At 46.4% G+C, this 14,016-nt stretch overlaps 1 protein-coding gene across 5 annotated transcripts in view; it reads left to right on the top strand.

Moving 5' to 3' along the window:
• The window catches only part of LOC141148874 (conserved oligomeric Golgi complex subunit 7-like), a 96,447-nt gene extending 85,518 nt beyond the window's left edge, over positions 1-10,929 (top strand). For all 5 annotated transcript variants that reach the window (XR_012245257.1, XM_073636699.1, XM_073636698.1 and 2 more), the window contains one exon: positions 10,596-10,929. The gene's annotated coding sequence lies outside the window, so the exon portion shown is untranslated. The remainder of the gene's footprint in view (positions 1-10,595) is intronic.
• Positions 10,930-14,016: the final 3,087 nt, after the last annotated feature.

Genomic DNA, 14,016 nt, shown 5'->3' with positions numbered 1-14,016 from the left:
TGGCCGTGTTGAGCCGCAACATGCGGAAGACTTGATCGAGTGGATGGCCAAGCCGTCCTCATCCTCCTCATCCTCTCTCACTCATGCTCAGGGTACTTTGTCTGGCAAAGCAGCTGCCAATGTGGCCTCTTCCCTCGGCTCAATGGCATCAGTGACTCCTTCCCTAGCCCCACCATTTCCTCCTGAGGAGTCCCTCGAACTGTTTGACCACAGTGTTGGGTACATGCTCCAGGAGGATGCCCAGCATTTAGAAGGCTCTGATGATGATACTGAGCTAGATGAAGGCAGTAACGTGAGCACGGACAGAGGGGGTGCCCAAGAAGGACAGCAATCTGGCAGTCATGCTCCCCCTGCTGCAGCATACTGCCAGGTTTGCTCCAGTGATGAGGAGGGAGGGGATGATGAGGTCACTGACTCAACGTGGGTGCCTGATAGAAGAGAGGAGGAGGAGGCACATTACCAACGAGGCAGGATGCCCTCCAGGGGCCAGCCTAAGGGCAGCACACTGACGGCATCACACCCCAAAGCTCCGCATGTGCAGGGCGCTGCTGTCTCTGCACGTTATTCCAAAAGTTCTTTGGTGTGGGCCTTTTTTGAGAAGAGTGCATCAAATCGCACCGCTGCTATTTGCAACATATGTCTCAAGCGTATCTCGCGTGGCCAAAACATCTCCCGTTTGGGCACCACATGCTTGACCAGACATATGTTGATCTGCCATGCAGTTCGTTGGCAAGCGTATCTAAAAGACCCACACCAAAGAACAAAGAGGACCTCTCCTTGCTCCTCATCAGCTGAGATCTCCAACCCCACTATACCTTCAGTCCTCTCTGAGACCTGCACTGAGAGGAATGAAGGTGTAGAATTAGGTATGTCACAGCCAAGTACTTGTGGGCAATCTGCTTTCGGTACACAGACGTCAGATTGCAGCAGGCAAATTTCCCTGCCCCAGCTGCTGCACCGCCGAAAGAAGTTCGCTCCCAGCCATCCACATGCCCAGCGGTTGAATGCTAGCTTGGCAAAATTGCTAGCACTTCAACTGCTGCCTTTTCAGTTGGTAGACTCTGCCCCCTTCCGTGAGTTTGTGGAATGTGCGTTTCCTCAGTGGCAGGTACCCAAACGCCACATTTTCTCACGGAAGGCGATTCCGGCTCTCTACCGGCATGTGGAAGGCAATGTCCATGCCTCGCTGGACAGGGTGGTCAGCGTTAAGGTGCATATTACCGCTGACTCATGATCCAGCAGGGATGGACAGGGACGTTACCTAAGTTTCACCGCGCATTGGGTGACTCTGCTGGCAGCTGGGAAGGATGCAGGACAAGGTGCAGTAGTGTTGGAGGATGTTCCGCCACCACGCCTCCAAAATGCCACTACTAATGATTGTGACACACCTCTCTCCTCCACCCCCTCCTCTTCTTCTTTCTCCATGGCCTCTTCCTGTGCTTTGTCCTCAGAACCAGCAGTGCTCCGTAGCCGTTCAAGGGGCTACGCAAGTATGCAGGCCAAAAGATGCCATGCGATGCTTGGGGGACAGGAGCCACACTAGGGCAGAGGTTCTGTCAGCTCTGCAGGGGCAGGTTCAGAGGTGGTTGATGCCACGCCAACTTAAGGCAGGAATGGTGGTTTGCGACAATGGCACCAACCTCCTCTCTGCCCTCCGACAGGGACAAATGACCCATGTGCCCTGTTTGGCTCACGTCCTTAACTTGGTGGTGCAGCGGTTCTTGGGCAGGTACCCGGGCTTACAGGATGTCCTGAGGCAGGCCAGGAAAGTCTGTGTGCATTTCCGACGGTCATATAATGCCAGTGCTTGGCTGGCAGACCTCCAAAAGGAGTTTAACCTGCCCAAGAACCGCTTAATCTGTGACATGCCCACCAGGTGGAAACTCAACGTTGGCCATTCTGCAGCGGCTGCACATGCAGCAGAGGGCCATCAATGAGTACATGTGCGACTATGGCACCAGGACAGGGTCAGGGGAGCTTGGTTTTTTCCCCATGCCAGTGGGCCATGATCAGGGATGCATGCACTGTCCTGTCACCATTTGAGGAGGCCACGAGGATGGTGAGCAGTGACAGTGCATGCATCAGTGACACTGTCCCCCTTGTCCACCTGTTGGAGCACACGCTGCGTGGAATAATGGACAGGGCACTTGAGGCAGAACAGAGGCAGGAAGAGGAGGACTTCCTTAGCTCTCAAGGCCCCCTTTATCCAGACAGTGTTCCTGCGTGCCCAGCCGATCACACAGGAAGAGGACGAGGAGGATTGTGTCAGTATGGAGGTGGAGCCTGGCACTCAGCATCAGTAGCAGTCTTTAAGGTATCAGTCCCAAGAAACCCATGGACTTGTATGTGGCTGGGATGAGGTGGCTGCCGACCATGTCGTCCTTAGTGACCCAGAGGACTCCGGACCGAATGCCTCAGCAAACCTACGCTGCATGGCCTCCCTGATCCTGCAAAGCCTGCGTAAGGATCCTCGTATTCGTGGTATCAAGGAGAAGGACTGGTTGGCTGGCAACCCTTCTTGATCCACGTTACAAGGGTAAGGTTGCGGACCTTATCTTGCCGTCGCAGAGGGAGCAGAGGATGAAACATCTTCGGGAGGCCTTGCAGAAAGGTCTGTGCAACGCATTCCCAGAGACTGGGAGGTTACAAACTCCTGTTTCTGGACAACGTGTTGCTGAGGCTTCGGTCAGTCAAAGAAGGAGCGTGGAGAAGGTGGCCGTCTGACTGATGCGTTCAGACAATTTTTTAGTCCGCAGCCCCAAGGTATGATCGGTTCCAGCAACCATCGCCAGCGTCTGTTTTACATGGTGCAGGAATACCTAGGGGCAAGATCTGACTTGGACACCTTTCCCACCGAAAATCCTCTGGGTTACTGGGTCTTGAGGATGGATCACTGGCCAGAGCTTGCACAGTATGCAATTGAGCTACTGGCCTGTCCTGCCTCCAGCGTTCTTTCGGAACGCACATTCAGTGCTGCTGGAGGCTTTGTAACCGATCACAGGGTGCGTCTGTCCACCGACTTGGTCGATCGACTGACCTTCATAAAAATGAATCAGTCTTGGATCACCACCAGCTACCAAGCACCTGATGCTGATGTAACCGAATAATTTTTTTTGAAATCTCAGATCCCTTCAAAGACTGCCTATGCTGATGCTGAGTGACTATCCTGAGTAATTATCCTCTTCCTCCTCAATGATCACGCTGATAGCTTGTAAGAACATTTTTGGTTCTGGGCGCCTCCACCAGTGCCTAAGGCCCAATTTTTCTGCCCCTGTTTAACAGGGGCATGTAATTACAATTTTTGATGCAATACTTTGCAGCAGGGCTCGTTCCTGCGTTTCAAAGAGTATCTGTGAGGGGTTGCAGTGTTGTGGCACCAGCACCAGTGCCAAAGACCCAATTTTTCAGCCCCTGTTTAACAGGGGCATGTAATTACAATTCTTGATCTAATATTTCACAGCAGGGCCCGTTTCTGCGCACACCAAGAGTGAGTGAGGACTTACAGTGTTGTGGCACCAGCACCACCACCAAAGGCCCAATTTTTCTGCCCCTGTTCAACAGGGGCATGTAATTACAATTCTTGATCTAATATTTCACAGCAGGGCCCTGTGAGGGCTTACAGTGTTGTGGCCACAACAACACCTAAGGCCCAAATTTCTGCTGAGTATATAGGGCAGGCCCCTACTTTCAAACATCCAACTTACAAACGACTCCTACTTACAAACGGAAGGAGACAACAGGAAGTGAGATGAAATCTACCCCAGGAAGGGAAATTCTCTCCTGTAAGAGTTAATATGGGAAAAACATTTCTCCTTTCCACTGATGCTTTATCACCAATCCTTGTTTCACAAAAAAAAACAAATTTTCAAAAAACATTTGTCATTGGGACAAAAAGTGAGGTGAAATCTTCTGAAGAGGAGCACAGACAGCAAAACAAATGTCACAGGGGTGATAACCCTTCCCTATGTTTTCCAAAAAGCTTAAAATAGATTTTTTGGCTGGAGCTAAACACGTTAAAAATGTACCAGTTCAAAATTACAAACAGATTCTACTTAACAACAAACCTACAGTCCCTGCCTTGTTTGCACCGCCTGTATACTGCTGTTCAGAGTACAGAGCCTGTATACTGCTATTTCTTTTTTTAATTTGGGTGCGGGGTTCCCCTTAATATCCATACAAGATCCAAAGGGCCTGGTAATGGACTGGGGGGTACCCATGCCGTTTGTCTCACTGATTTTCATTCATATTGCCAGGACCCGACATTACATTAAAGCCGCAAGCAGTTTTAAATGACTTTTTTCCTTTAAAAATGACATTTTGTGCAGGGACTGTTCTAAGCATGGGAAACTTTTTTTTTTTTTACTTTAAGCATCATTAAAATCACTGCTCCCGAAAAAACGGCCGTTTTTAAAAGTTTTTTTCGCATTGATACATGTCCCCTGGGGCAGGACCCGGGTCCCCAAACCCTTTTTAGGACAATACCATGCAAATTAGCCTTTAAAATGAGCACTTTTGATTTTGAACGTTCGAGTCCCATAGATGTCAATGGGGTTCTAACGTTCGTGCAAATTTTCGGTCCGCTCTGGTGCGAACCCAACCGGGAGTGTTCGGCTCATCCCTACTATGCAGCAAGGAAAGGAGGTATAGGAGAGGAGTGAAAGCATTTACCTGAATTTATCCCCACTTGGGAACTGCTTACTTGGACCCACTAGTAAAACAGGGGTCTGAGTATAAGGTGAGCTGCCATCCATTTATTGGTGGAGGATATTTATGAACACTACTGTATTATTGATCATAGAGGTGGAGGATAACAGCATTCTTTGACTATCGAACCCATGAACATGTACTATCACTAGTTTGAGGATCACAGCATTTTTTCTTTTTCTTTTTTTTTTCTTTTTTTTTTTTGTAGTTTCTTGTGTTATCTGATTTTGGGCACATGAATTGCTGAGATATCACTTGTTTGTTTTGTTTAGTCTTAAATTCACGGTCAATTCATTCTGTGTGTAGCTATTTTTTGCTCTTGAGGATTTCATGATACATTGTATATTTATACACATTCACATATCAGTACAGCCTCACCCGTGCCACCTTATGAGTGCCCATCAGTGAAGGAGAGAAATTACTTATTTAGAAACTGTTATGACAGAAACTAAAAATATTTGTTATTTTTTAATTTGTTTAGCAAAAAATAAAAAACACAGTGGTGATTAAATACCACCAAAAGAAAGCTCACTTGGTCTCAAAAAATGTATAAAACTTTAGTTTGGGTACAGTGTTGCATGACCACATAATTTCATTCAAAGTGTGACAGCGCTAAAAACTGAAAATTGGCCTGGGCAGGAAGGGGGTGAAAGTGCCCGGCAGGGGCGTTGCTAGGGGGTGGCTATTGGGGCTATAGCCCCGAATCTGGGGCCCATAGCCCCGAGTCTCTCCTCCTACATCTCTCTCCGCCTGCTCCACATCAGCGCTCTTCACAGCCTGGCCTCTTCAATCTAGGAGCGAGGAGCGGTGAGCAGCAGAGAGATGACATCATCATCTCTCTCTGCCCGCCACACATCAGCGTTCTTCCTCTCTCACAGCACGGTGGAGTGGAGGTCACAAGCTTCCTGTCATTGTGGAGCTTTGCAGCCGGACACTCTTGCTTCAATGTCGGAGTTGCGGCGGGGAGCAGTGACATGACATCATCTCTCACTGCCCGCCCCACTTCACCTCTCTCCTGCTCTCACTAATTGGACCAGTGCTGTCAGCCTGCCACCAGTGCAGCATCAATGCACATTTGGTGGCACTGGCTGGCATGGCAAGTGACAATCCACATCAGTTGGCAAATGACAACCCACATCTGGTGATGTGGCAAGTGACAATCTTCAAATGGTGGACAGAGATGTGGCAATCTGCAAATGCTGGCAGGATATGTGGCAAGTGACAATCGGCAAATGCTGGCAGGTGACGTGGCAAGTGGCAATCTGCAAATGGTGGTAGGAGACGTGGCAAGTGACAATCCACATCTGCTTCCAGGTGAAAGTGGCAAGTGACAATCCACATCTGGTGCCAGGCGACATGGCAAGTGACAATCCACTTCTAGTGGCAGGTGATGGTGGTAAGTAACACACTGCATCTGGTGATAGGCGACCGTGGCAAGTGACACGCTGCATCTGGTGGCAGGAGATGTGGCAAGTGACACGCCCAGGGCTCCCACTGATTCTGCAGTATAGTGAGTTGAACCACTTCATTATATATTAGAATGTAACAATAGAAATAATGCACTACAATCACCCTGACAGCATATCAACCATGGTGCCATGATGATTGAAGCGCTAACACCATCCATTGCCGTGAAAAATTGCTTACCGCTAGTCCCCCCCACAGGCATGCAAAAAGGTTCGTGACCGCTGCTATGGGCTCTAGCCCTAGATCTTTTGCAAACTTAGCAACGCCCCTGGTGCCTGATATTGAAGTGGGTAAATAATCAGGATAATAAATTATGACACTGCCCGAAGTGCTCGCTTTTAAATTCAATCAAAATTGCTGCAATGCCTACATGATTTGTTAACTGGATACAGAGTGAAACTCACAGTACACAAAAATACATAAAGCGTAAAAATCAAGAAGGGGCAATCTTTGTTATTTCTGTCACAGTGGGGGAGCTTTACTAAAACTGGTGCAGCCGTGTATAGTAACCAATCAGCTTCTAAGTATTAGTGTCAAAGCTTAATTGTACAAGCTGGAGCTAGAAGCGGCTTGGTAACTATACACAAGTGCACCAGTTTTAGTAAATCTCCCCCATGTGTCCTGTTAGAAAATGGGGGAAAAAAACTTGTCACCTGAACATAGAGTATGTATGCCTCGTTGAAATAAAGCAAGGATTTGTCGGATGTTGGTCAACATGACTTAAGATGGGTGATAGCTGGCCACAGTGGATCAATAAGTGTCTCTGCATGTTCTTTAGCTGTTCTTTTCTTGAGGGAAGATCCGGTACAGTCAGTAGGAAGGAGCATGTAGTAAGGTCGATTAGAAAAGCCCATTCATTCATGATTTCAGCCATAGCAAAAAGTGATACTGGCCTTAAAGCTGAACTACGCCCACCTAAGCTGCCACCTTACCCCCTGTTTGATCAGTTGCCGTGGTGCTGCACATGTGATCAGTTATGACACCAGCCGTTTGATTGCTTGACCGTTCAGTTGAGAGCACCAGCAACTGTGGCAGTTATTATTCACAGCTAGCCTTGAATGTAAGAGTACTTTTACACTGGGGCGGTGCCAGCATTAGCGGTAAAGCGCCGCTAGTTTTATCGGCGCTTTACTGCTGTTATAGTGGCGCTTTTCGGCCGCTAGCAGGGCACTTTTAACACCCGCTAGCTGCCGGAGAAAGGGTTAAAAGCGCCCGTGTTGCGGCACTGCCGAAGTGCTTTGCAGGCGCTGTGGCAGCGCTGCCCATTCATTTCAATGGGCAGGGCGTTTTGAGAGCGCTGTATACACGGCTCCTCCACCTCCCCAAAGATGCTGCTTGCAGGACTTTTTTCCCATCCTGCAAGTGCACTGCCTCCAGTGTGAAAGCACTCAGGCTTTCACACTGGGGAGGCATGCAAGGCGCTTTTCAGGCGCTATTTTTAGTGCTAAAACGCCTGAAAAGCACCCCAGTATGGAAGGGGTCTAACTGTTTTGGCTTTAAGAATTGGAGGTGTGCACAGCAAACATTACACACTGACTCATGTGGGGAACAGCAGAATCCTAATTATAGTATTGATATATTAATAAATACTTCACTGGTAATTGCAAGATATATTTGAACATATATCACTACAAAATAGTACATGTTAACTCACTTTGAAAGGAATTCAGCATCTAATAACACTAATAACTCCGCTTATGTAAGTGTCTGGATTCTCCAGATATGAACAGGTCACTATTAGTTATACTATTCTATTAAAGATATAAGTAAATGTAATCAACCTAGTTTGATAATAGTCCTTATTATATATTACTAATTAAAGTAACTTTGTACGAGGTAATAATGCAGCAGGTGCATAGCTGACGCAATAAGTCACTAGGTGCTACTTTGTTTGTGCCTCCTACCATCCTGATCCACATCTTCAACGCCTTTAAAATTCCTGTGTTTAATGCCCCGTACACACGGTCGGATTTTCCGACGGAAAATGTGCGATAGGACCTTGGTGTCGGAAATTCCGACCGTGTGTACGCTCCATCACACATTTTCCATCGGATTTTCCGACACACAAAGTTTGAGAGCAGGATATAAAATTTTCCGACAACAAAATCCGTTGTCGGAAATTCCGATCGTGTGTACACAAATCCGACGGACAAAGTGCCACGCATGCTCAGGATAAATAAAGAGATGAAAACTATTGGCCACTGCCCCGTTTATAGTCCCGACGTACATGTTTTACGTCACCGTGTTTAGAACGATCGGATTTTCCGACAACTTTGTGTGACCGTGTGTATGCAAGACAAGTTTGAGCCAACATCCGTCGGAAAAAATCCTAGGATTTTGTTGTCGGAATGTCCGAACAAAGTCCAACCGTGTATACGGGGCATAAGAATGTTGAAATTGGCACAGGACTAGGAACATTCCCCACTTTCTTTACATAACCGCACTGAGTCCTGGTGATTGGCTGCTCAGTGTTGGAAAGGGGCTTGGGTGTCACATGTGCCCAATATCTGTAAGTATTGTGTCTTTTGGGGGGCAATAGTGTCAAGAAAGCACAGAAAGACTTGACATGTTTTGATGCCTGCTATAATCTAGAACAGAAAAATGAATACTTTAATAGTTATTAGTGACTAGAGGGTGTAACATGAAGGTAAACTATTTTCCTTCTCAGCTTTTGAGGGACAGGAGAAGTCATAATTCCTCAGTTTTTCTGCTGCCCACAGGAGGATTTGACAGTGGCAAACAGAAAAACTATAGGCCAGCCTAGGAGGACTCCTCCCACTACCAGCATGCCTCAGTTTTTTGCTAGAATCCAATTAGGATGGATGTCTCTTCTTCAGCTCTACTAAAGACTAACGTATAATTTTTACTAGTAATTTTGTTTTAATCAAGACTCTCTGCACTGCTGCTGGAGGCTTCCCTCAGATTGGCAGCTATCTGGTCAATCATTCTCAAACTGGCTTTTAGACTTTACTTTATTCGAACCCTGCTGGACTGGTGTTTGAGCAGATAGGCTGGAAGTGGCATTTCAGGTACTGGGTTTCGTAAGTGGCCTTTTCCAGACCCAATTCTAGTTTAGGTGGTTGTTGAGCGCTTTCATTGTCCAGAATTGTTGGTATTGCCACTGCGCTTTCCCTTTCTCTGAATACTATAGTTAGTAGACTGGTCAGGTCTAAAACCATGTCCCTCTGCTCCGTGGAGAGTCATGTGCATTCTGCATTCTTCCTCATCATACAATGTCAGTGAAGCATCTCCTCACTGCTGCTCCTGCTGGCAGAGAGCCATGTAAAGCTTTGATCTTTGATCCATTACTGCTGCCCGCCTACAGTGACTTTGGTCACATATGTTGCTGACCCTCTCCTGCTAGCAGCTGTCTGGGTTCTGTGAGTACTTTAGGCCTTGCCTTTTACTGTGAGCCCATACATTGCCTGACTACGCTGAGACTGCAACATGGGTGATCCACTAAAGGGTAAGGGTTGCATGCAGCAAGCCTTATGGTGTTGCCATTGTCTGCAGCGTGGAGTCAGGCTGTCATTTGATGCTAGAGACACTCCACTCCTCTGGATCAGCCTTGGTTTTGTTGAGTGTGGCTAGGTATTCGGCTCTCTTTGATTGGGTTTTTACCATGGTCATCCAAAACATTATGACCCATATTACACAGGTTTCTGCTGACTCTGATCACAGAGGCAACAAACGCACTCATGAGCCCACTTCAGCAGCCATTATATTTGGTGTTACCCAATGCCTTAGTGGTTTCTGAGACATCAACCACAGAGTGCTCCTTCAGAAAGAGCGATTCCCTTTTTGTCATTCCAGATGGGCCTCACAAGAGGTCAGAGCCCCTTTCTAGGTGGCACAGACAGACCATTCGAGTTTGTTCTCTCAAAGATCAAGTTCCCTCTGTTGAGGCTCACTCTACCTAAGCTGCAAGTACTTCTTGGGCTTTTAGACTTACTCCCAGATTTGCAAGGCTGCCACTTGGTTCTCTGTTCACAGGTTCTCTAAGTTCCACAGGTGAATGCTTCAGCCTCAGTTTACTGGGAGGTTTTTTCCACTCAAACAAACATTCCTATTGGCGTTTGCTGTATTGCCCAACCTCAGTAGGGCAGCTTCTGGATGTCCTGAAGGTTACAGACTTCCTGTGTCCTTCATTGAACAAAAACAAAATCACATTTTTTTCTTGAGCCCATTGAGGGACACAGGTCCCATCTCTGTGTTTATAATCATGCTTAGCTATTGCTTTTCTACAAAACTGAGGCACGCTGGTAGTAGGAGGGGTTTTCCTTTACTGGTCTACAGTTTTGTTTGTTTGCAAGGGTCCAGTTCTCCTGTAGGCAGCTGTATGACTGAAGGTTTATGACTTCCTGTGTCCATTGGAGTATAAATATCCTATTTCCTAACATTGTAACCTTTTATGTTTTATTTAGATTATCTAATTAATGTAATGGACGCACTGGGTTTACATCCCACCCGCACTTTGCAAAACATCGTCACACTGATGAAAACCAAGCCTGGAGACTATAGGCAAGCTACAAAGGCCTTACCCAGGAAACTGTCATCCTCCATCGCAGCCATGAGAAGCATCGAGTACTGATAGAAATTCCACCTTTCACAATATACTGCCCTCTGTGTCCAGGTTATCATGATGTTCTTGGATTTTATTTTCAGAAGGTTTATTTTAAATGTGATGAACAATTGTAGTGTGCAATGTCACCTGTCTGATCAGATGATCTAAAATTCTTCAAGCTTTACTGCCAATAAATAACATTTTTATTAGATCTCGTGTTCATTTACATCATAGGAAGTAAAAGCTGGGAGCAGATTTTTCACTTTATGACTTACAAGAATTGTGCTTGGTAGAGAAGCTGTTTAGGTAATGACTAGTGAGGAATATGCTTGGTGGAGAAGTTATTCAGTGCATAAAGCTCATTCCCCAAATGCAGTTAGCATTTAGGAGTAAATCTGGAGATCATACAAAACAATGAAAGTGGGACTCCAGGAAAACTGCTAAATACCACTGCAGTTCATCCATAGGAACTGTCAAATGATTTATACTTCACACCCCTAATTATCTACCGAAGGTCTAGTACAAGGGTGTCAAACTAAATTTAATTGCAGGCCACATCAGCATTATAGTTGCTCTCAAAGGGCTGGTTGTGTCTGTAAAATTAGATGTCCAGAACACCCCACTCCCCCTTACATAAGATGTCAAGAGCCCCCCCACCATCAGAAGTCAAGAGTCCCCCACCATCCCTTACATCACAGTGTACCCCCCTTTACCTTGCGCTGCTGCCAGGAAAAAGCTGGGGGCAGTGCTAAAAAGCAGAAAGTGCAGGGTCTGGAGGAGGACCAGAGGAGGGTTCCAGTCAGCTGCCGGATTCTGCTGAATGCTGGTACCAGGGGAGGTGGAGGCGAAGGGGTGCTGTGGCTGCATAGAGAAGCACAGGATCCGGTAGCACAGGGTCTCTGCTTCTGACTGGTGAGACAAGGTGGAGGCACAGATGAAGGGGGTGCTGCAGATGCAGGAGAGGTGCGAGGGCCACAAAAAAAGGCCTGGGCCCTCAGGCCTTGTGTTTGACACATGTGGTCTAATAATTCACACTTCTCTGCACCGCCAGGCAGATGATACCATTATTGACTGTTCTGTCATTGCAGATTTTATGTCACTTGTCTGCTTATCAGACAGTGAATCAGTGATACAGATTCATTGTTCAGTGAACAGAAAGGTGACACAGGGAGCTGTAAAGATAGTAAATAGGGGTTTTACCTGGATGGGTGTGTGGGGTGGGCGAAATGTGTGAATCACAAGTTTGACAAAATATGATTATATCTTTTGGCAGGTGTAACAACCGAAGATACAGTATATACAGTATCTCACAAAAGTGAGTACACCCCTCACATTTTTGTAAATATTTTATTACATCTTTTCATGTGACAACACTGAAGAAATTACACTTTGCTACAATGTAAAGTAGTGAGTGTACATCTTGTATAACAGTGTACATTTGCTGTTCCCTCAAAATAGCTCAACACACAGCCATTAATGTCTAAACCACTGGCAACAAAAGTGAGTACACCCCACCCCTCAGTGAAAATATCTAAACTGGGACCAAAGTGACAATATTTTATGTGGCCACCATTATTTTCCAGCACTGCCTCAACCCTCTTGGACATGGAGCTCACCAGAGCTTCACAGGTTGCCACTGGGGTCCTCTTCCACTCCTCAATGATGACATCGCGGAGCTGGTGCATGTTAGAGACCTTGCGCTCCTCCACCTTCCTTTTGAGGATGCCCCGCAGATGCTCAAAAGGGTTTAGGTCTGGAGACATGCTTGGCCAGTCCATCACCTTTACCCGCAGCTTGCTTAGCAAGGCAGTGGTCATCTTGGAGGTGCGTTTGGGGCCATTATCATGTTGAAATACTGCCCTGCAACCCAGTCTCTGAAGGGAGGAGATCATGCTCTGCTTCAGTATGTCACAGTACATGTTGGCATTCATGGTTCCCTCAATGAACTGTAGCTCCCCAGTGTTGCCCCAGACCATGACACTCCCACCACCATCCTTGACTGTAGGCAAGACACACTTGTCTTTGTACTCCTCACCTGGTTGCCACCACACACGCTTGGCACCATCTGAAACAAATACGTTTATCTTGGTCTCATCAGACCACAGGACATGGTTCCAGTAATTCATGTTCTTAGCTTGGATTAGTTTTAGTCTGCTTGTCTTCAGCAAACTGTTTGCGGGCTTACTTGTGCATCATCTTTAGAAGAGGATTCCTTCTGGGACGACAGCCATGCAGACCAATTTGATGCAGTGTGCAGCTTATGGTCTGAGCATTGACAGGCTGACCCCCCCACCCCTTCAACCTCTGCAGCGATGTTAACAGCACTCATACGTCTATTTCCCAAAGCCAACCACTGGTATGACGCTGAGCACGTGCACTCAACTCCTTTGGTCGACCATGGCGAGGCCTGTTCTGAGTGGAACCTGTCCTGTTAAACCACTGTATGGTCTTGGCCACCGTGCTGCAGCTCAGTTTCAGGGTCTAGGCAATCTTCTTATAGCCTAGGCAATCTTTATGTAGAGCAACAATTCTTTTTTTCAGATCCTCAGAGAGTTCTTTGCCACAAGGTGCCATGTTGAACTTCCAGTGACCAGTATGAGAGATTGAGAGCGATAACACCAAATCTAACACACCTGCTCCCCGTTCACACCTGAGACCTTGTAACACTAACGAGTCACATGACACCGGGGAGGGAAAATGGCTAATTGGGCCCAATTTGGACATTTTCACTTAGGGATGTACTCACTTTTGTTGTCAGCGGTTTGGACATTAATGGCTGTGTGTTGAGTTATTTTGAGGAGACAGCAAATTTACACTGTTATACAAGCTGTACACTTACTACTTTACATTGTAGCCAAATGTCATTTCTTTGGTGTTGTCACATGAAAAGATATAATAAAATATTTACAAAAATGTGAGGGGTGTACTCCCTTTTGTGAGATACTGTAGATATGTAAGTGTATATATGGGTCCTCCATATATGTATTGCCTACTATGTACTAAGAAAGCAAATATTTTACTCTTTTTCCCCTTCCATCTGTAGGTGTTGCCCATTGCAGGCAATCGAATTGCATGTTTTCATTTTCCAGTGTTGGATACAAATAAAGGTAAACCGGACTGGTACTTTAGTTAAATGCCCCCATTTTTAATTTGCCACAGTTATAATTGTTTGCTCTCACTATGGGGCTCACATATGTAAACTGTGCTAACAGGAACATTTCTTGTTATCCATAACCATTTGGCTTCCAACTGTAATTTCTGCAGTATGCAGGGGGAAATAC

This window comes from Aquarana catesbeiana, linkage group LG06 (genome assembly GCF_042186555.1).
Source record: "Aquarana catesbeiana isolate 2022-GZ linkage group LG06, ASM4218655v1, whole genome shotgun sequence".
Lineage (NCBI taxonomy): Eukaryota > Metazoa > Chordata > Amphibia > Anura > Ranidae > Aquarana > Aquarana catesbeiana.
The sequence above is the reverse complement of the archived record's forward strand: the minus strand, read 5'-3'. Positions and strand labels throughout refer to the sequence as shown.